This window comes from Rhinopithecus roxellana, chromosome 3 (assembly GCF_007565055.1).
Source record: "Rhinopithecus roxellana isolate Shanxi Qingling chromosome 3, ASM756505v1, whole genome shotgun sequence".
Classification (NCBI taxonomy): Eukaryota; Metazoa; Chordata; class Mammalia; order Primates; family Cercopithecidae; genus Rhinopithecus; species Rhinopithecus roxellana.
The window spans coordinates 106035513-106055967 of record NC_044551.1 but is presented as its reverse complement, the minus strand read 5'-3'; the positions used below and the strand labels follow the sequence as shown (position 1 = coordinate 106055967).

The 20455-nt window shown below is 37.5% G+C and overlaps 1 non-coding gene across 1 annotated transcript; it reads left to right on the top strand.

Annotated features, from left to right (window-relative positions):
- The first annotated feature begins 13635 nt into the window (after positions 1-13635).
- On the top strand, positions 13636-13742 carry LOC115896585. Its single transcript, XR_004056505.1, has one exon. It is a non-coding gene; the product is annotated as a U6 spliceosomal RNA (small nuclear RNA).
- Positions 13743-20455: the final 6713 nt, after the last annotated feature.

Here is a 20455-nt window from a genome sequence, read left to right as displayed (position 1 = left end):
GGTTTTGAGTGAGTTTCTTAATCCTGAGTTGTAATTTGATTGCACTGTGGTCTGAGACACAGTTTGTTGTGATTTCTGTTCTTTTATATTTGCTGAGGAGTGTTTTATTTCCAATTATGTGGTCAATTTTAGAATAAGTGCGATGTGGTGCTGAGAAGAATGTATATTCTGTTGATTTGGGATAGAAGTTCTGTACATGTCTATTAGGTCCACTTGGTCCAGAGCTGAGTTCAATTCCTGGATATCCTTGTTAACCTTCTGTCTTGTTGATCTGTCTAATATTGATAGTGGGGTGTTAAAGTCTCTCATTACTATTGTATGGGGGTCTAAGTCTCTTTGTAGGTCTCCAAGGACTTGCTTTATGAATCTGGGTGCTCCTGTATTGGGTGCATATATATTTAGGATAGTTAGCTCTTCTTGTTGAATTGATTCCTTTACCATTATGTAATGGCCTTCTTTGTCTCTTTTGGTCTTTGTTGATTTAAAGTCTGTTTTAGCAGAGACCAGGATTGCTAACCCTGCTTTTATTTTTTGCTTTCCATTTGCTTGGTAAATCTTCCTCCATTCCTTTATTTTGAGCCTATGTGTGTCTTTGCACGTGAGATGGGTCTCCTGAATATAGCACACTGATGGGTCTTAACTCTTTATTTATTTTACTGGTCTGTATGTTTTAATTGGGGCATTTAGCCCATTTATATTTAAGGTTAATATTGTTCTGTGTGTATTTGATCTTGTTATTATGATGTTAGCTGGTTATTTCGCCTGTTAATTGATGTAGTTTCTTCATAGCATTGATGGTCTTTACAATTTGGCATGTTTTTGCAGTGGCTGGTACCAGTTGTTCCTTTCCATGTTTAGTGCTTCCTTCAGGAGCCCTTGTAAGGCAGGCTTGCAGTGACAAAATCTGTCAACATTTGCTTGTCTATAAAGGATTTTATTTCTCCTTCACTTATGAAGTTTAGTTTGGCAGGATATGAGATTCTGGGTTGAAAATTCTTTTCTTTAAAAATGATGAATATTGGCCCCCACTGTCTTCTGGTTTATAGAGTTTCTGCTGAGAGATCTGCTGTTAGTCTGTTGGGCTTCCCTTTGTGGGTAACCCGACCTTTCTCTCTGGCTGCGCTTAACATTTTTTCCTTCATTTCAACCTTGGTGAATCTGACAATTATGTGTCTTGGGGTTGCTCTTCTTGAGGAGTATCTTTGTGGTGTTCTCTGTATTTCCTGAATTTGAATGTTGGCCTGCCTTGCTAGGTTGGGGAAGTTCTCCTGGATAATATACTGAAGAGTGTTTACTAACTTGGTTTCATTCTCCCCGTCACTTTCAGGTACACCAATGAAACGTAGATTTGGTCTTTTCACATCGTCCCGTATTTATTGGAGGCTTTGTTTGTTTCTTTTCACTCTTTTTTCTCTATTCTTGTCTTCTCACTTCATTTCATTAATTTGATCTTCAATCACTGATATCCTTTCTTCTGCTTGATTGATTTGGCTACTGAAGCTTGTGTATGCTTCACGAAGTTCTTGTACTATGGTTTTCAGCTCCATCAGGTCATTTAAGCTCTTCTCTACACTGGTTATTCTAGTTAGCCATTCATCTAACCTTTTTTCAAGGTTTTTAGCTTCCTTGCAATGGGTTGGAACATGCTCCTTTAGCTTGGAAAGTTTGTTATTACCGATCTTCTGAAGCCTACTTCTGTCAACTCATCATCAAACTCATTCTCCTGTCCGTCCAGTTTTGTTCCCTTGCTGGTGAAGAGTTGTGTTCCTTTGGAGGAGAAGAGGCATTCTGGCTTTTGGAATTTTCAGCCTTTCTACTCTGGTTTATCCCCATCTTTATGGTTTTATCTACATTTGGTCTTTGATGTTGGTGACCTACAGATGGAGTTTTGGTGTGGATGTCCTTTTTGTTGATGTTGATGCTATTCCTTTCTGTTTGTTAGTTTTCTTTCTAACAGACAGGCCCCTCAGCTGCAGGTCTGTTAGAGTTTGCTGGAGGACCACTCCAGACCCTGTTTGCCTGGGTATCACCAGTGGAGGCTGCAGAACAGCAAATATTGCTGCCTGATCCTTCATCTGGAATCTTAGTCCCAGAGGGGCACCCACCTGTATGAGGTGTCTGTTGGCCCCTGCTGGGAGATGTCTCCCAGTCAAGCTACATGGGTTTCAGGGACCCACTTGAGGAGGCAGTCTATCCATTATCGGAGCTTGAATGCCATGCTGAGAGAACGACTGCTCTCTTCAGAGTTGTCAGGCAGGGATGTTTAAGTCTAGAGAAGCTGTCTGCTGCCTTTTGTTCAGATATGCCCTACCCCCAGAAGTGGAATCTAGAGAGGCAGTAGGTCTTGCTGAGCTGTGGTGGGCCCCACCCAGTTTGAGCTTCCCTGCCCCTTTGTTTACATTGTGAGGGTAGAACTGCCTACTCAAGCCTAAGGAATGGTGTATGCCCCTCCCCCACCATGCTCCGGCATCCCAGGTCTATCTCAGACTGCTGCTCTAGCAGCATGCAAGGCTCCGTGGGCATGAGACCTGCCAAGCCAGGCATGGGAGGGGATGTCCTGGTCTGCCGGTTGCTAAGACTGTGGGAAAAGCTCAGTATTTGGGCAGAGTGTACCATTTCTCCAGGTGCAGTCACTCATGGCTTCCCTTGGCTAGGAAAGGGAAATCCCCTGACCCCTTCCACTTTCTGGGTGAGGCAATGCCCTGCCCTTCTTGGGTTCTCCCTCCGTGGGCTGCACCCACTGTCCAACCAGTCCCAATGAGATGAACTAGGTACCTCAGCTGGAAATGCAGAAATCACCAGTCTTCTCCACTGATCTTGCTGGGAGCTGTACACTGGAGCTGTTCCTATTTGGCTATCTTGGAAGTGACCTCCGACTATCTCACAAGAGTTACTTTCTATTCCACCTATGGGTAAAGAAAAATCAAGATCACATGTGGATAAGGATGACGAATAATTTGTTCTCTCATTTGTTAGCTAATGTGATTCAAATTCTCGATTCAGCAAATTGTTACATTCCATAAACCTTCACAGTCGTTCAATAGTGAAAATTACTTTCAGGTTCATGAAACTCACAACATAGGTATTTACTATGAATACTGGCAGAATGCTTCATTAGTGGTTTTTTGGCAGGAGTAGAAGAGTAACAGAAACAAACTGATGCTAATGTTACATGATAAAATTTAACTTTTGACAACTGCACCAAGTTGCAATAGATGCTACACACAAATAAAAGGTGCTATATTGAAATTTTTTAAGAAGTAAAATTAGTTTTTAAACACTTGGACCACCCTCAGGGACCATGACCCACATCAGTTGTATAAAAGGCTTAAGAGAAGAAAAAAGAAAATAATCTTTAAACTGTTGCCCTGATTCCTGCTTCTCCTTGAGAAAGAGAAAGTAAGGGTGATACTACCTCAATAGGACAACTCAGAAACCATGAGATGTATCTGCTGGACTAGGTGAGAGGCTGTTGCTATCAGCAGGTGGTAGTGGGGCAGAGAAAAATCACAGAACTGTTCCAGATGTACCTTCACACTTAGGGACATTTGTGAAAAGAAAGCATGCTTCTGTGCACCAAGGGTGGGCCTCACAGGGAAACAGACCTGGCAGCGTCATTTATTATTCTGTCCAAGAGAACTCCTCAGAGAACTTGAGTATTCCAAGAAGGAGTTTTATGAGGCATGGATTATCATATTATAGAAATTGTAGCCAGAGGTGTTTAGCATGAGGTGGAAGGGATTTCTCCAGAAAGTTCACAACGTTTCTGATGAAGCATCTGAACATCTGTCACTTAGAGGGGCCCCTTGAAGATGAAACCCTTATCAACTATATAAGACTGCCCTTGAGCCTAAACCCTGCCTCTTTCTGGATTCAACCCTGGGGAGGTCAGTAGCTGCAGTTAGCAGAGGAGGAGACATGCTAAGAAGGGAAAGAAAGATGATGAAGCCCTCCCCCTTTGCATTTGTGAGCAACAAACCTTAAGTAGTAGCCTGAGAGAGGAAAGTTGCATTTGGACTATTGTCTTGGGCTGGACAATTTTAATAGATACAAGATGGCCTTCAGATTTTAGTGACTGGAGGGTATTTTAAACTTCAAATGAAAACAGAAAGCTTACAGGGCTTACTAGAGAAAGAATTTTATCCAAGGGCAAGAGAAAAATTTTTCCTTTACTGAATACATTTTAGAAGCATAATAAGAGGCAAAAAAAAAAAAAAATGTGTTTTCATTAAATCTCACAAGGCATGGTAGGTCAATGTTTCTGTTATTTTAGTTTAGATTAAAAAGGAGAATATGCAAATGGTTTCTTATTGGAACTCAGTGTCAGGAAACATAGATGTGTCTTACACAGGAAGATTACCAAAAATCGGAAAGCTATTAATAACATCATTTACTTTCTCCCAAATCATTTTTATCTGTCTGCCTCTCTGTTTTACTCTCTTTTCTCTGCAGGTCAGCTTTCTCTGCTGTTCTATGTGATCACTGCAGATAGATATATAGGTCATTTCAGTTCAGGTACCAAAGAAATTGATGGATGTCTTCCAGTTCCATTCTAAATTTCTGTTAGGAGAGAATCTTCTGGGTCCATCTTGACTTATATGTCTACACCTTGACTTATATGTCTACAAAGGTGTGTGATTCCAACATGACTGTAGGGATCTACTATTGTGAGTGAGCAACAGGATCTCTGAAAATGGGGGAGTTGCTGGTCAGAAATTCCACCTTTGTTTACCGCAAAGACATGTAATAATAAAAAGTCCACAGGAAGAATTCTGAGAGTTCACATGTTGGCACTTTATTGGGATGTAAGTGTATTGGGTTTTGCAGATTAAAATATCTTAAGAAATATCAGTGGTTGATATACATATGATATTTTGCTTATGTGTTGTATATTATTTTCTGCTAATTAAACATCTTAATAAAATTTCCTGGGAAGTGTGCATATTTCAGATCTGTTTGGGATTTCTGGGAAAGGAGAACACACCAACCAGTAATTATCTGAGAAAATTCACACATATGTGCTTGAATTGATGCATACTCTTATTTTTTTGTTGTTGTTTGTTTTAATGACATGGTCTTCCTTTGTCACACAGACTGAATGTGGTACTGTGGCCATAGCTCACTATAGCCATAAATTCCTAGGCTCAGGACGTCCTCCTGCCTCAACATATTTTAAACAAATTTTGGTGGAGATAGGGTCTCCATATGTTGCCGAGGCTGGTCTTGAACTCCTGGGCTTAAGCAATCCTCCTGCCTTGGCCTCCCAAAGCTCTGGGATTATAAGTGTGAGCCACCGCACTTTGCTGTTGAGAATAATCTTGGTGAATTTGACCATCTTACTACATTTTGTAAATGTAACCTTCTGCTCCCAATTGTAAATATTTTAAGCTGAGGAGAGTTAGATTTGAGATTTCAGGAGGGCCAACATGGCTAGGGTTCTCATGGAAAAGTACTGAAAGGAGGGAGCTACAGAGAGGTAGAGAGCGAGCTACCAAGAGAGCAAGAGACACAGAGGGAGGGAGAGAAGGCGGGGAGGGCGGGGAAGAGAGAAAGACAGAGAGAGAGATCGATCCAGACATCTGACAGAGTTCCCAGAGTTGGCTGACTACTCAAGGCTGGGAAAAGAACCACTCAAAAAGAGCAATCAGAACAACTTCCTGAGCACACACCGGGAAAGGTGGTGTTGGTATTCTTACCAGACAGATGGGGGTGGGGTAGGGTGCTCAGAAAGGTATTTGTTGCCTCATTAGTAAGGCAAGATTTGCTCTAGATGAAGACTGCTTTGGTTTCTCCTAACAAAGCTTAGAAAAAATCCTTACAAAGATCAAACTATTTCAAAGTAATGTAATTATTTCTCAGAATAGAGATTAGGATTATTTTTAAATACAAGAATAGTCAGTTCCCAATACATTAAAATCCACAACTCCATTTCGCCACTCATTGTCCTGCATCCCCTTTGCTTCTAAAGTATTGCATTCTAACCTTTATTATTTCAGGATTGCAAAATCTCTGTTGCTAGACCAAACCATACAGCATCTCCAACAATTACCTATGTCTTAGAAAAAACAGCCACCAATAAATTTCTCACTGTTTCTGGCACTTCTTTCATAAACACGTTCCTCATTGCTTCAGTAAACACAGAGTTGTCTTATAAGCCCATCTCTGAAAAGCAGTTGGCCAGTGAGTAGTGGCTTTTTTTGTTTGTTTGTTTTTAATTTTGCCTTATCTTACAATGCTGGCCCTAGCACTTTAACTTTTCAGACCACCTTGCTCTTTTCTTTTCTCTCTTTTTTTTTTTTTTCTGAGATGGAGTCTGGCTCTGTCACCCAGGCTGGAGTGCAGTGGCACAGTCTCGGCTCACTGCAACCTCTGCCTACCAGTTTCAAGCAATTCTCCTACCTCAGACTCCCGAATAGCTAGGACTACAGGTGCATGCCACCACGCCTGGCTAATTTTTGTATTTTTAGTAAAGGTGGTGTTTCTCCATATTGGTCAGCCTGGTCTGGAACCCCTGACCTCAGGTGATCTACCCGCCTTGGCCTCCCAAAGTGGCGTGAGCCACTGCGTTCAGCCACGCCTTTCTACTGTCTCAGCTTTTCTGACATTTCTAGTTTTCTTAGTGTAGATAATTTCTTTTTCCAGGATTCCAAAAGCCATGCTAGCAGTGTGTTAGCACCCATCTTCCAGGGTTCTTGCCAAATTATTAAATCCTGTGTCACTGGACAGTGCCCCCTTATTGATAAAAGTTCCCTTACCCAAGCTTATGCACTATACTGCCGAGCTATCGCTCTAGGGATCTCGTCCCACACACACTCCTCTGGTTCTTGCTGAATCTTGGCACTGGGCCCTGCAGCTCCTCCTGTGTTTCTCTTCTCTTAGCAAGCCCAGTGCATCCTTGGCTGGGTTATGCTGTAATTTGACCCGGTTTATTAGTCTTCTAGCCAGGAATGGAGGTGGGGTAGAATCTGAGAAGGGCATGTGTTCTTTTTCAAGGCTCTGTAGCATCTTCAAGTAAGGGGAGAATACCAAGCTTTACAGGAGGAGAGTGAACCACTTGTGCAGCGCTACAGCATTTAGTAAGATCTGAGGATTCAAGATTCTTGAGTATCTCAACCCACATGTCCCCATTTCGAGTCTCAGGGTCTCACTTTGGTGGCATACCAGCTGGGGTAGAGAATTCAACTTCTTTTCTCTGGACCTCTGGTTTTCACATACATTTAGAGTGGAGTCTGATCTCAAGCTATTTCTGCTGTCTGGCTGTAGTAGATGAGAATATCTTTATATGCCTCCAAGGAGGCCCTTGGGCTTTTATACTTTGCTTTAAATTTGAGATTAATACCCCTCAGAGTGCCATTAAATTTCTGCAATGCATCAGTGGTAGCCAGTAACAGCTATCTGAATCTATAGTTCTTATAATTACTTTTTCCCCTAAGCCTTTCAAATATCTAAGATACTGAACCTCCTAGTGTTTTCTGACACACTGAAGTCTTGTCTCAATTTGCCACAGGTAAAAGTTTTATTAATTTCACCACTATCTCATCCCAGGAATGATCAATCTTACAGTTGTCACCAGCAAAGGGATCCTTATTATCAGCTCTCCAAAATTCCATTCTATAATTTGCTGCCTAGGACCATATGTAGTACCAGCGATCTGAAGTTCAATTCCCTGGGAAATTACCCGAGTTGGAGATGGGAGGATATTGGGCAACACTCTTGGATGCAACAGTTAGAATGGAGTCAGGGAGGCAGAATTGGGCTGAGGGAGGAGTTGACCTCTGTTACAGTTGCTGCAAACCTCAGTGGAATCCTTAGGATGCTTTGCACCTAGGATGGTCTTTCAGCATTGTTCCAAATTGAGGCAACAGGGCCCAGCCTCTGTATCTCTAAAGTGATCATCAGATGGTGGCTGTTTCTTGGAAATAAATTGCCAGTCAGATTTCTGCAGGTAATTCATTGAGAGGGGACTCAGCTGTGAGCCATTCAGAACACCAGCTGTGAGAATAAAGACTTCGGTCTTATATATCAGGGCAGTACAGGAACCCCTAAAAAATTATACATACAAATGCAGTTATGGTCAATTGTACTCCCTATTAGTTTCATTTCCCATAAAGAACAAATCAAATGTGTAATTACTGAATAATATGCCTTGAAAGAAACTTAACATCACATCAAGTTCAATACTCTTGGTTTTCAGATAAAAACCCAGAGGTGCCATTAAGTTCTTTGTTCAGAGGCACAGCATATGCTGATGTTGGGTCTAGAAGTCAGGTTCTCTGCCTGCAGCCTGGTGTTCTTTCACTTTTAGATTCTTTCAAGTGCTAGAGAACTATACTATTAATTGCTTTACACGATAGAAACTATTAAAATGTGATCCCCACTGTAATATGCTATGGTGTCAACCTCTTCTCTATAGTTTACCCCCAAGGACTATTTATTCTTTCTCCCTCATTTTCTAGAGTCCTTTTAGTTTTTGTAGGACCAAGATATTAAATATTAAATAGATTGAGGTTTTAAGCTCCAGCAGGAGATTGGTGTTTATATATACTGTACTTTTTTGCTGAAAATTTTTGGGGTAAAGTTGCTTTTTTATTGTCTGAGTTTAAAAACAAACAGTAACTAGATAAAAGTGAAGGATCAACAGCAAATCGCACAGGTTCTCTTCCTTTGACAGTGATTCTTTCTTGGACTGTCACAAGGTTGGACATTAAGCAAATTCCAGTTAAGGCATGCTCCTCCCAGAGAGGTATACTTGTTTCACCTAAGAGGCTGTTTTAAATCTACCTGCTCTCAACAGAGGGGATTTTTTTCATGAGCTAGGAAAGGCTTCAGATCCTTGACCTCACTGCCTGTTATTTCTCTTGTTAGTTTAGTCTTTCCTGAAAGAAAGAATTCCCTCTGAAATGCAATTTCTGGCTTTTGGCTGGTTCCAGTTTAACAGTTTTAAATTTGACAGTTGAGTTCAGTAATCCTTTACTAAGCATTTATAATGTATGAGGTATTGGACTACATCTAGCCAAAGATCTAAAGACATAATTACACTATCAAGTAATGTGTGTTAAAAAGTTGTGCACAGGAGCTGTAGGTTCACAGAGGAAGTTCAGGAATAACTTTTCTGTAACTGAGGCATTAGACAAAAAGCCATACTATTGCCCTCAGAAGGCTGCAGTTAACACGTGCATGGAGCGGTCATCTAGTTCCCCTAATTAGCATACTAAGCAGGAATGATTTACAATGCTAGCTAGCAAATACTTTGGACCATGAAGGAGAAGAATACAGAAGGTGAATTTCTGTGCAATGCTGTGGGAATCAGGGAGCAGAGTTTTGAGTAACGCAGGCATATGGCAGAGATAAGCCTTTGTTGGTGCGCAGAAACAAATTGAATGAGTAAGTACGACCATCTGCTTTAGATGGCAATCCATCTGAGCTGCGGGAATAGTCTAAAAGTGAGGAGAGAATCCTGGAATGAAGGATAAACTTGCCCATGTTGCATTTTTTTTACCTGAGGCAAGCCCTGCTTAGTTTAATTTGACAATTTCCTGGCACATATGTTCTGTAATATTACCTAAATCACCTTTGGAGTTTGGAGAAAATGTTAATGTCTTGTTAAAATTATAATTATTGTGTGTTTAGCATGCCTTTCTAGAGAGACTGCTTTTAATTAGGATAGTGTTCCAGTTTGTCAAACAGACATTTAAAATATCCTGCTATTACAATATTTACATTTATGTTTGAAATGGTATCAAATGTCAACTTCATTTCCCAGGAAATCAGAAAGTGTAAAATTTTGTGTTTTAAAATAGAAGAGTATTTTAGAGCACATTATCGATAGTAAACTGTAGATGGAGTTCTGTTTGCTTTAGTCAGAGTAAGTAATTTCCTTTCTTTGGGGCAATGTGGGGGTGAGGAAAAGGTAGAAGGAGAGAGAGGCAGGAGATAGCTCTATGTCTCTCATCATGTGTCTGCTCCTTGCTTTCCAGACTCAGCTTCATTAGTTTTTACCTTTTCCCTATTTTTTTTTTAATTTCGAAAAATTCTAAAGAATACCTGAATACCTTCTCCTAGACTTTCAAATTCTTGACATTTTGAATGTTTGCTTTATGCACATGCACAGATTCTGTGCTCTCTCTCTCTCTTTCTTACTCTCTCTCTCTCTTAGTTTTCTTTCAGTATCATTATGGACTTAATAGATTTTAAAAAATATTCAGTGTGTTATCCATTACTGTCATAGTAAGTTTTTATGCTTCAAAGAGTTACAAACAATATGCATGTACACACTTACATACACACACAGGTACATTGTTCTGGATCATTTGGAAGTTGAACATATCATACTTACTTCAGGCAACGCCTAAATATCAGGGCATTCTCTTATCTAACTGCGATATAACTGTAATATCATGATTACAGCTATAAAAATTAGTGTGAGTTAAATATCATTTAATACCCAGTCCATATTTACATTAACCCAATTGTCCCCCAAATGCTTTTTATTTGTGTGTGTGTGTTTGTGTGTGTGCGCGTGGGTGGGGGTTGCCGGGAGACACACAGGTCCAGGATTAAATTGAAGTCACAGATGGCATTTGTCTATATTGTCTTTTTAGTTTTATCTTTCATCAATCCCTTTGACTTTTTGTTCTCCCATCAGACATTTTTTAGGAACCTGGGGGAGTTGCCTTACAGAAAGTTTCATAGTTTGGATTCGTCTGGTTGTTACCTCATGATTAGTTTTAGATTAAACATTTTTCAAGGGCTGGGCACGGTGGCTCACACCTATAATCTAGCACTTTGCGGGGCCGAGGCAGGCCGATCACGAGGTCAGGAGATTGAGACCATCCTGGCTAACACGGTGAAACCCTGTGTCTACTAGAAAAAAAAAAAGAAAAAAGAAAAAAAAAATTATCCAGGCGTGGTGGCGGGCGCCTGTAGTCCCAGCTACTCTGGAGGCTGAGGCAGGAGAATGGCGTCAACCTGGGAGGCGGAGGTTGCAGTAAACCGAGATCATGCCACTGCACTCCAGCCTGGGCAACAGAGCGAGACTCCGTCTCAGAAAAAAAAAAAAAAAAAAAAAAAAAAGACCATTTTTGGCAAATATGCTTCATAGCAGTATAAATGCTATACACACACACACACACACACACACACACACACACACACACACACACATATCAAAATATATATAGGTATATATAGTATTATATATATTTTTTATATATTTGCTATAGTAGCAAATTATATATATATATTTGCTACTTCATAACAGAAGCACCTAATCTCAAGCTGTACTAAATGATAAAAAATACTGAATCTATTACTTAGTTAAGGTGGTGACCACCATGTTTGTTAATTTGAAACTAAATTATCTCTGAGCTGATACTGTATCACTGTATGAATTTCCTGCTCTTCCAAACCATTTTACTTAATAATTTTAGCATTCATTAATGATTCTTCCATGGATCTATTATTAGACTGGGATTTTCAAAATGCTTTGTCATTCCTACAGTTGTTTATAGAAGAATTTCAGTGAATAACAGCTTTTCCCCTTTCTTGGTCTCTCTGTTTCTTTCAGTATCATCAAAGACTCAGATTTTTTAAAAAGTGAATGTTTTACTGTTACTGTCATAGTTTTTTTTTGGTGCTTCAGAAAGTTACAAATTTGGCCATTAGGATCCTTGTTAAACTGGCTCTTATGTCATTTTGTTGTTATCCCACTAGTCTTTGAGCATATTCTTGAGTCTGGTACAAGATGTTTTAGAATATTCTTATACTTTTTCAGCTTAGACCTGGAGTCAGGCATTTCTTTAGAAATTCCTCGTTTCTAAACACAAAGTCTGGGTACTAGGTCTGCTCATTGCTATAAGGCTATTAGTATTTCTAAGCCTTTCCAGCATGTAGAGCAAAAAAAAAAAAAAAAAAAAAAAAAAAAAAACAACAACAAAACTATATTTTCAAGTCAAATCCAACCCCACCAGTTTAGAAAAGATTTATTGTGATGTTAATAGGATCTATTTAAAGTTTTATACCTAATTTTATATTTCTAATGTTCCTTTAAGAGAGCCTCCAAAATTGTATAGGCTTCAAATCCCATAAAAATGTATGTAGCCAGTACTCCTGCATTCCAGTATAGGATCTTCCTCACGTTCAACAATTTCATATTAGACATCTGCCTTTTAACACAGAGAAAACTCTGATTCCCAGAAAGATCAATATAATAACTCACTTGCTTTATGCTATATACAGAATAGTTTCAGAACTATGATACTAATAGCAATACTACAACAAAACAGCTGAGTAAACTTTAAGATTTTATTGCCATTCTACCCTTCAAATGTTTTCCCCAAAGAGTATGCTTAATTACTTGAATTAAATTTTACTTTGTGTGATTGTGTTATCAATTTAATAACATATTAGCTTCATTTGTATGTGTTTATGTTTAATTTTATAGTTTTTTTATTCTCTTAACTTAATTATTCTGATTATGTAAAATATTGACATGACCCCAAACTCAAAATGATAAAAATAGGAATATCTCACACCTCTCCTTATTCCCTCCAATCTGTTCCTACCCATCTTTAGGCCACTGCTCAATGTCACATTATCCCTAACTACTCCTGAGAGGAAGAGCAACCATTTTGCCTTGTTTCTCTTTGCTATACTCAAATAACTTGCTTTATTTTCGTTAATACTACCTCTCACTCCATCGCATAATTATGTATATTTTATTATCTGTCTCCATGACAGTACTTTGTTTCATTCACTGCTGTATCCCAAGCACTTAGGATAGTCCCTTGCCTAATAGGCACTCAAAACATGTTTGTTGTATGAATTGCATGGATGACATTTTTATTTATACAGATGGGAACCACCCTATACAGATTGTTGCAAAGCTTACCTTTTTCACACAATACCTCCTGGTGATCATTCCATGTATGTTGCTCCTTAATTTTTAAATGGCTGCATAATATTTCATGGTAGGGCCATACATTATTTAACCTGTCCTTCATTGAATGGTATCTAGGTTGTTTTCAATCCTTTGCTACTACCGACACTGCTATAATGAATGTCCTTTTACATATAGTTATGTTCACTTTTATATTTAGTATATTTCAAATATTAATATTCAACAAAAATTGATGTTTAATGAAGAAAAAGTAGATCTGTTTTAAAGAATAAACATGATTTCAAAGACATTTCCTACTTATGCTAACTTTTTTTAGATTAAGTTATTTAGTTATAGAAGTACATATGGGTTTCATGCATTTTAAATTATAGTGTACATGGGTTCCAATGCTTGTGAAGAATAGAATTAAATGATTTCTATGGTCCTATATTAGTCAAATAACTTTATGCTACTCTATGTTCTTTTGGCTCTTAGAGAATACACTAGGCTTGTTTCAATATTCTTTTCCCTTGTCTTTTAAACTGTTAATGTAGAAAATGATAGAAGTTATTTGAAATGGAGCATTTATATCTACATTTAGTGTTATGTATTTTTAATGTACCCAGATGTGTATGGCTACATTAAAATATTATAAATTTTAGTTTTAGAAACAGTGGAATAGAAAATATTCTCAATTCTCTATTGAAGGCAACATTCTTTACTCAATTAATTTGATTTAGATATGAAAATACCTTTCTGTGCTCGCTTCGGCAGCACATATACTAAAATTGGAACGGTACAGAGAAGATTAGCATGGCCCCTGCGCAAGGATGACATGCAAATTCGTGAAGCGTTCCATATTTAAAAAAAAAAAAAAAGTACCTTTCTGTGAATAATTGAAAAAGACTAAATTAGGGTATTAACGGAGTTAAAAGTTTGGGATTCTGAATATTTTAGAAGACATTTGTGGAAACTTTTGCTCCTGGAATATTTGTGTGGTATTGTTGGAAATTTTGCTAAATGATTCCCTAACATTTCACCAAGTCTTATACACTTAGGATTGTCATTTTAGATTTATTTCATAGGTTACCATAATTTGGAGGCTACATTGTTTTTTTAAAAACAGCCTTTTTGGGCCGGGCGCGGTGGCTCAAGCCTGTAATCCCAGCACTTTGGGAGGCCGAGACGGGCGGATCACGAGGTCAGGAGATCGAGACCATCCTGGCTAACACGGTGAAACCCCGTCTCTACTAAAAATACAAAAACTAGCCGGGCGAGGTGGCGGGCGCCTGTAGTCCCAGCTACTCGGGAGGCTGAGGCAGGAGAATGGCGGGAACCCGGGAGGCGGAGCTTGCAGTGAGCTGAGATCGGGCCACTGCACTCCAGCCCGGGCGACAGAGCGAGACTCCGCCTCAAAAAAAAAAAAAAAAAAAAAAAAAAAAAAAAAAAAAAAACAGCCTTTTTGAAGTATAATTTATGTCATGTATATTATACTTCATAATTTATGTATAATTTTAGTATAATTTATGTCAAAGTATATTTACATCAATTTAAATATACTTTGGAGGTTATGTAGTTTTAAAAACCTATTTTACAGTTTTCAGGTAAAAAAGTATTTGATTACACTATTATACTAATTTCTCATTTCATGATTACATACTTGTAAAATATTGTATCAATATATAACTATAGCTAATATGTATTTTCATAAACTACTATGGACATAATTTTATCAAGAAAAAGAATGCCTATATTGTAATGCATCTATTTCCTCTTGTGAAATATGAATTCTCGTCAGCACTATGGCAATGTCTTCAGAATTAATGTTTTCGGCAGTTTTCCCTCCCTCCCCATAGAATTTGAGATGATGTTTATTTTTAACACTTTTTTTCTTTAGTTTAATGAAATTTCCTTTGTTTTTAATATTATTCTACCTCAAACAATTTATAATTGCATATTCTTTTTCTCTTTAATTCGTAACAGTTGACACTTCATGTTTGCAATACAAAAAAGTTGAATAAATAAATACATTTTAAACTTTTATGACTATGGAATTTTGTAAATGTACTACAGATGTTGTATTGTTTTAAAACATATGCTCTTTCTGTTGTAAAATTTAGACTGCTTTCTTACATTCTAACTGGAATTTAACCAAATCAACAGCTGCTACGTTTGTTTCAGAACACACTTTATATATTGGCAAAGAAACTCTATTCTGTGAGTTTCAATTGGCTGTAAATTTTGTCTTTCAGTCTTTTTAAAAAACACCATTTTTAAGTATTTGAATACTCAGGATGATTCGTTTCTCCTTTGTATGTACTGACTACTCAGAAATTATTTTTTTCTTTCATCTCCAAAGAGGAATTAACCAAGTCAATGAGGTGATGAAAGATCACTGTAGACATTAGATATAACACAGACAATGGCATGGAAATTGGTGGCAGTGTTCAGGAAACCACAGCTACTGCATTTGGGGTGGCTCAAGTGCAGGGATGTGTGTGGTGGGGTGTAAATAGGCAGAAGAAGAGAAATTTTTTGATTGTAGATGGGACACTCCTGAGAATTTTAATCAGGAAAGACATAATAATGGGTAAGTGATTTGGAAGAGAATGAGGTCAAAGTAAGGATCTCAACAAAACAACAATTGTATTTTTTTAAAGTAAATATTAATAAGAAATGAAAGGACTGGCCTAAGATAGTGATCATTGGTACAGATTGGTACAAGAAACATTGGTTCAAGGGATAATGGGTATAAGAGATAGCAATGAGAAAGTGTCAGATAAATGTCTCTAAACTTCCCCAGAATCATCTTTAAAAACATAAATAAATTAGGACAACATCCAGCAATATAATAAACTAAGAGAAACACATAGGAAACTTTGCTGCTACAAACATGTAAAAACAGTGGATATAATACAGCAATTGAAAATATGTAACTGAGCTTCAAGAAAAGAACAAAGACATTTAAAAAAACATTATGGGAAACCATTGTTTTAGACTGAGCTCCTGCACTAGGCCCCAACAGACCAGATCAAACCAAAATGAAGTCACTCATGCTAAATGCCACATATCAAACTGAAACTTTAAGGAAGCAGATGGATCCGCAAACAGACCAGGTTTTCCTGAAAACAGGAGATTGCAGTCTACTGCAATCAGCACAATACGGAGGAATATGCTTTAATCGTCACAAAAAAGTAACCTGAAGTAACCTGAGGTTAACCAATTGGCTTTTTTCCTATTCTGTTTCCTTGTTCCCACCTTGCAAAACCCACTACTTTGCTACTGCCTAGAAAAAAATTCTCATTCTATTTTGTAGAATGGAGGCTTCCCTGATTTCTCAATCAGAAATAAAAGCCAGTTAGATCTATAACCAACTTTGTTGTAATTTTGTCTTCTGACACCTATGAGTGGTGCTGTGTTACTCAAAGAAATTTGGGCCCTTAAAATTTTTGTTCAGCTTCACAATACACATTCACATTCTTTAATGCTAGTGTAAAGTCATTGTCCCTAGGCAATATTCAACTTATGTCAAGGGGACATCACTTATGTCAAGGGGACATGTGTCAAGGAGAACTGAAGCCCTGATGATCAACGTGGCTTGGTCAAATTGGGGAGAGTTGAAAAATTCTCATGAGAGAAATGCTACAGAGATGGACTAAGACTGAGGTGCGTAACAGAGGGTACAGACAGCTGGTTGCCTGTGTTTCACTGCAGAACTTACCTTGGTTTTCAGAGAATTCATAAATTGGTGAATTTTGTGTGTGTGCGCGTGTGTGTGTGTCTGTATGTGTGTGTGTCAATATCTTCTTTGGTACTTTGCAGGCTACTGTTTACCTAAGGGAAAGAAACAAAATTTACTGTTTACAAATCATCTAGTTTGTCTGTTCACAAACTGTTTTTTTTACTTCTCTCCGTTTCTGTCTTTGATGAATGAATTTATTCTATTTAGTGGTTTTACTTCTAAATAGCAAGCCAATAATTAACAATAGGTATTAAAATTATTCTTTATTCTTTGGCATTTTCTAAATTTGTTTTAAATTCATGATACTCTGTTATGTCTGAAAACCAGTTGTGCTAGGGAAAATAGGCTTGAAAGAAAAACCAAAGATGCTGCAAGAACAATAATCACTTCTTTCCTTTAAGGACTTTTTTGAGAATTAATGGCTAGCTGGGTTAATGACCTTAAATTTTAGGACCACCAATTTTCCCATGTATGCATTAATCCTTCCAAAATGCCCAAGACTAAAATAATTAGTATTCAAATAAAAGCAGAAATAGTGGGATCCAATAGGATGTTGGCAAGATGTCAGAGATAGTGTTTAGAGTGAAAATTATGAGAAAATGCTGAATGTATGTGATAAATTGGTTGGCATATAAAAAGAACTGAAAGCAAGTAATTACTGGAGTAAAAAGAGGAGGGGAACAGAAAATCGCAGAGATTATCCAAAGAAATAATGAATGGGTAGTTCAGTGTCATTCAGAGTGGGTAAAAAAAAAAATGCTCACTTAAAATAATATTGGGAAATAGCATAAATTTATCCCTGGTGGAAATTTCAGCAAAGTTTCAATACGGCAAAGCTTTTTAACACCATTTGGAATTCAATGCAGGGCTTCAAAATACAATGTTACCCCTGATTGAATGGACCTATAAATTAGAGAGCAATAAAGGATAAAGTTCTGGAGAATTCTGTAACTATGAATCTTGACTGCTATTAGAGCCTTATTTTCAATTGCGTGATGGTAAATTAACATGAACAGTTTTTGTATGTATGATAGACCGAAGGAAAGTATATACATATACTGTTGAAAATTCAGACAAATTAGAGAAAATACAGGATAAACTGTCCTCTCATTCACTCAAATCCAGTCCATTACAAGACATCAAACCGAAAGAAACAAGCGTGCAGCTTCTTCTCAGGGAACATACTGCATAATGTAGAGTAAAATTGCATTAGCCAGGAGTCAACAATTTGTGAAAATTGAAAAAAATGTCTTTAGTTGATTTACTTATGCTGGACGTGTCATTAGGAATACGGAAATAATCTAGTAATCTGTAGAAATGGTCATATTTTGAAGAAGACTATTGGAAAACTGCCTAGACCTTATTTGATTTGGAGTATAAGAAAATTGGGCATAGAATATAAAGGGAGCCTGGAGGGCAATTACGTATATAGATTGAATATTGTCACAGAATTGTACTGAATCACTCCTTAGCACTCAAGCAAATGATTACCAGCAGACAACGATGCATTTGAAATTCACTCCATGTTATTCTGGAACACAGTTCTGAGGGAGGCCACAAATCTTGTGTGTATGTTTAATATAAGCATGGGTCTTTCATTTTTATTTTTTGGCATCACCTTAGTCATTCTTAAGTTACCAAAACATAAAATCAGAGTTGGAAGGACATCTAGGGATGTCAACTAAATCACTTCTCTGCATCAAGTTACCTACCTTTTGTGTAAACATTTCCAGGAACAAAACATTTTATGACTCCCCCAAGGAGATTGTTAAATCATTCCAATGTTTATAGCCCTAGCAGCCAGGAGTTCTGCTTCCATATGGGCATTGTATTTGCCCTCACTCTTCTCTTCCCTGCTTTCTTCTCTCCCGCTCCATCCAGATTCTTCTTTTTTGCATCTAATATTTCTTTATTCGAGTAAATACGTTTTCTTTCTTTCTCCACCCCTATTGAATGTTTTTTCCTAATGTCTCAGTGCTGCATTTGTTTTTCTTGTGTATCTTCTCAGTGTCCCTAGATCTTTGATGTTTTGTCCTGAATCTTCAATAAGTTTATTTTATTTTGGATTGAAAGCAAATAAACCAAAATGTTATAAATCAAGTGAGGAGAAAAATGAGGTATTGGGAAGTGTGAATATCTAAGGGCTATTTTCACCAACTGCAGGATTTTAAGACGTTCTTAGAGGCCTAGGAGAACCTCAGTGGTTCTAACCCAGGTACTAACCTAGGTCCTAACCTAGGCAAAATTGTTGGAGATACTTGCTGGCCAACATCTTATTAGCATATATAAAGCTCTCTGTTGGAACTTTTACAGAATCAATTAGAGTTTAGAATACTTTTTTAAAAATGTGGTTGAGGGATTCATTTAATGAATTGAATTTTAGGGTGTTTTTGTTCTTGTAGGGATTGCCTGTAAAATAAGAGCAGGTGGCATGTTAAGTCCATGGGAGACTTTGCACTTAAAGAGACATTCATTTAGGTGAATGTTTTCTATCTAGAAGGTTACCACATTAGTTTGGAGGTTGTAGCACATCTCAAATCCTAATTTTATAAGTTCCATAGAATTTTCTAAAAAATAATCTTTACTCAAAAAATCTACAATCACTAAGTCATTTTACAAACAAATCCAGTGATTCTTCTTTTGTGCCCTAAATTCTTGATTTTATTTATGTTGATGATACTTTAGAGTCCTGCTGAGTTTTACCATCAAGGCAGTCCCTTGATTTGCTTAGCATAAGTGGATATTTTGGTGCTAAGTGAGGAACACAATTATTCTAAAAGTCTCAGCTCCTGATAGCTATAGGATTATATTCTAAAAAGATATTATACATATTCATCAATTTTGTGGATAAAAATAAAAGCAGTATTTTTAATTTAGCATTTTTTAAATTAATATAACTTACATAGACTGTTTGTGCTTATGGAATTATTCATTGCAGGATGCATTCAGGAAAATATCAGTGTCTGTCAGACAAGAATTTCATGATAGAACCACTGCAGAAAGACAGATTACCGTTTTAGATGACCCAAGAGTGAGAGCATTCAAAGTTTGAAATCAGAGTTCAATCACACTGGACAAAGGTTTTAGGAAGTATGCAAATAAATCAAGAGGCTAATTAAAAAATTCTTTATAGCTAAAGAAATACTTGTACTATTTCATTGGAGTGTGATGATGTTAGATATGATGGATATCAGAATAAAAGCCACCCCCTTTTATTTTCTAAAAGTGTGCAATGAGTATGTGTGTATATATGCATGTTCTATCCTACAAAGTGAGGAGTTATGATGAATACGACATAAGATAATGAGTGCTATAGTTACACACATGCTTAAAAGAACAATCTTTTTTGTTCTGTCAACCCATAAAGTCCAACTTGAAAATGAAAACTGTAACCTATTGTTCCTGCCTTGGTCCTTAAAAATCTACCTTCTACATTAGGAGTTGGAAGTTTTTTTCTGCAAAGATCTAGATAGTAAATATTTCAGGCTTTGTGGACCATGTGGTCTCCATTGTAACTACTCCTCTGCTGTTACAGTATAAAAACAGTCACAGACAACACAGAAATGACTGCTACAATGTTCCAACAAAACTTTATTTTCAAAAACAAGTGGCAGGTGGAATTTTGCCCAGGGACAGTAGTTAGCTGACCCCTGTCCTAGGTTTTTGATTTCTGTTCATTAGGCAGCTCTGTCTTTTTTTTGCAGACACTTAGATTATTTCAAATTCTGCTTTAAGGATATTTTTAGAGGAAATTTTCAGTCCTTTTCAATCTATGTCCAGCCCAGAAGAGCCTTATTGCAGTAAGTTTTCCTTCAATGCCAGATAGTATCTCATTG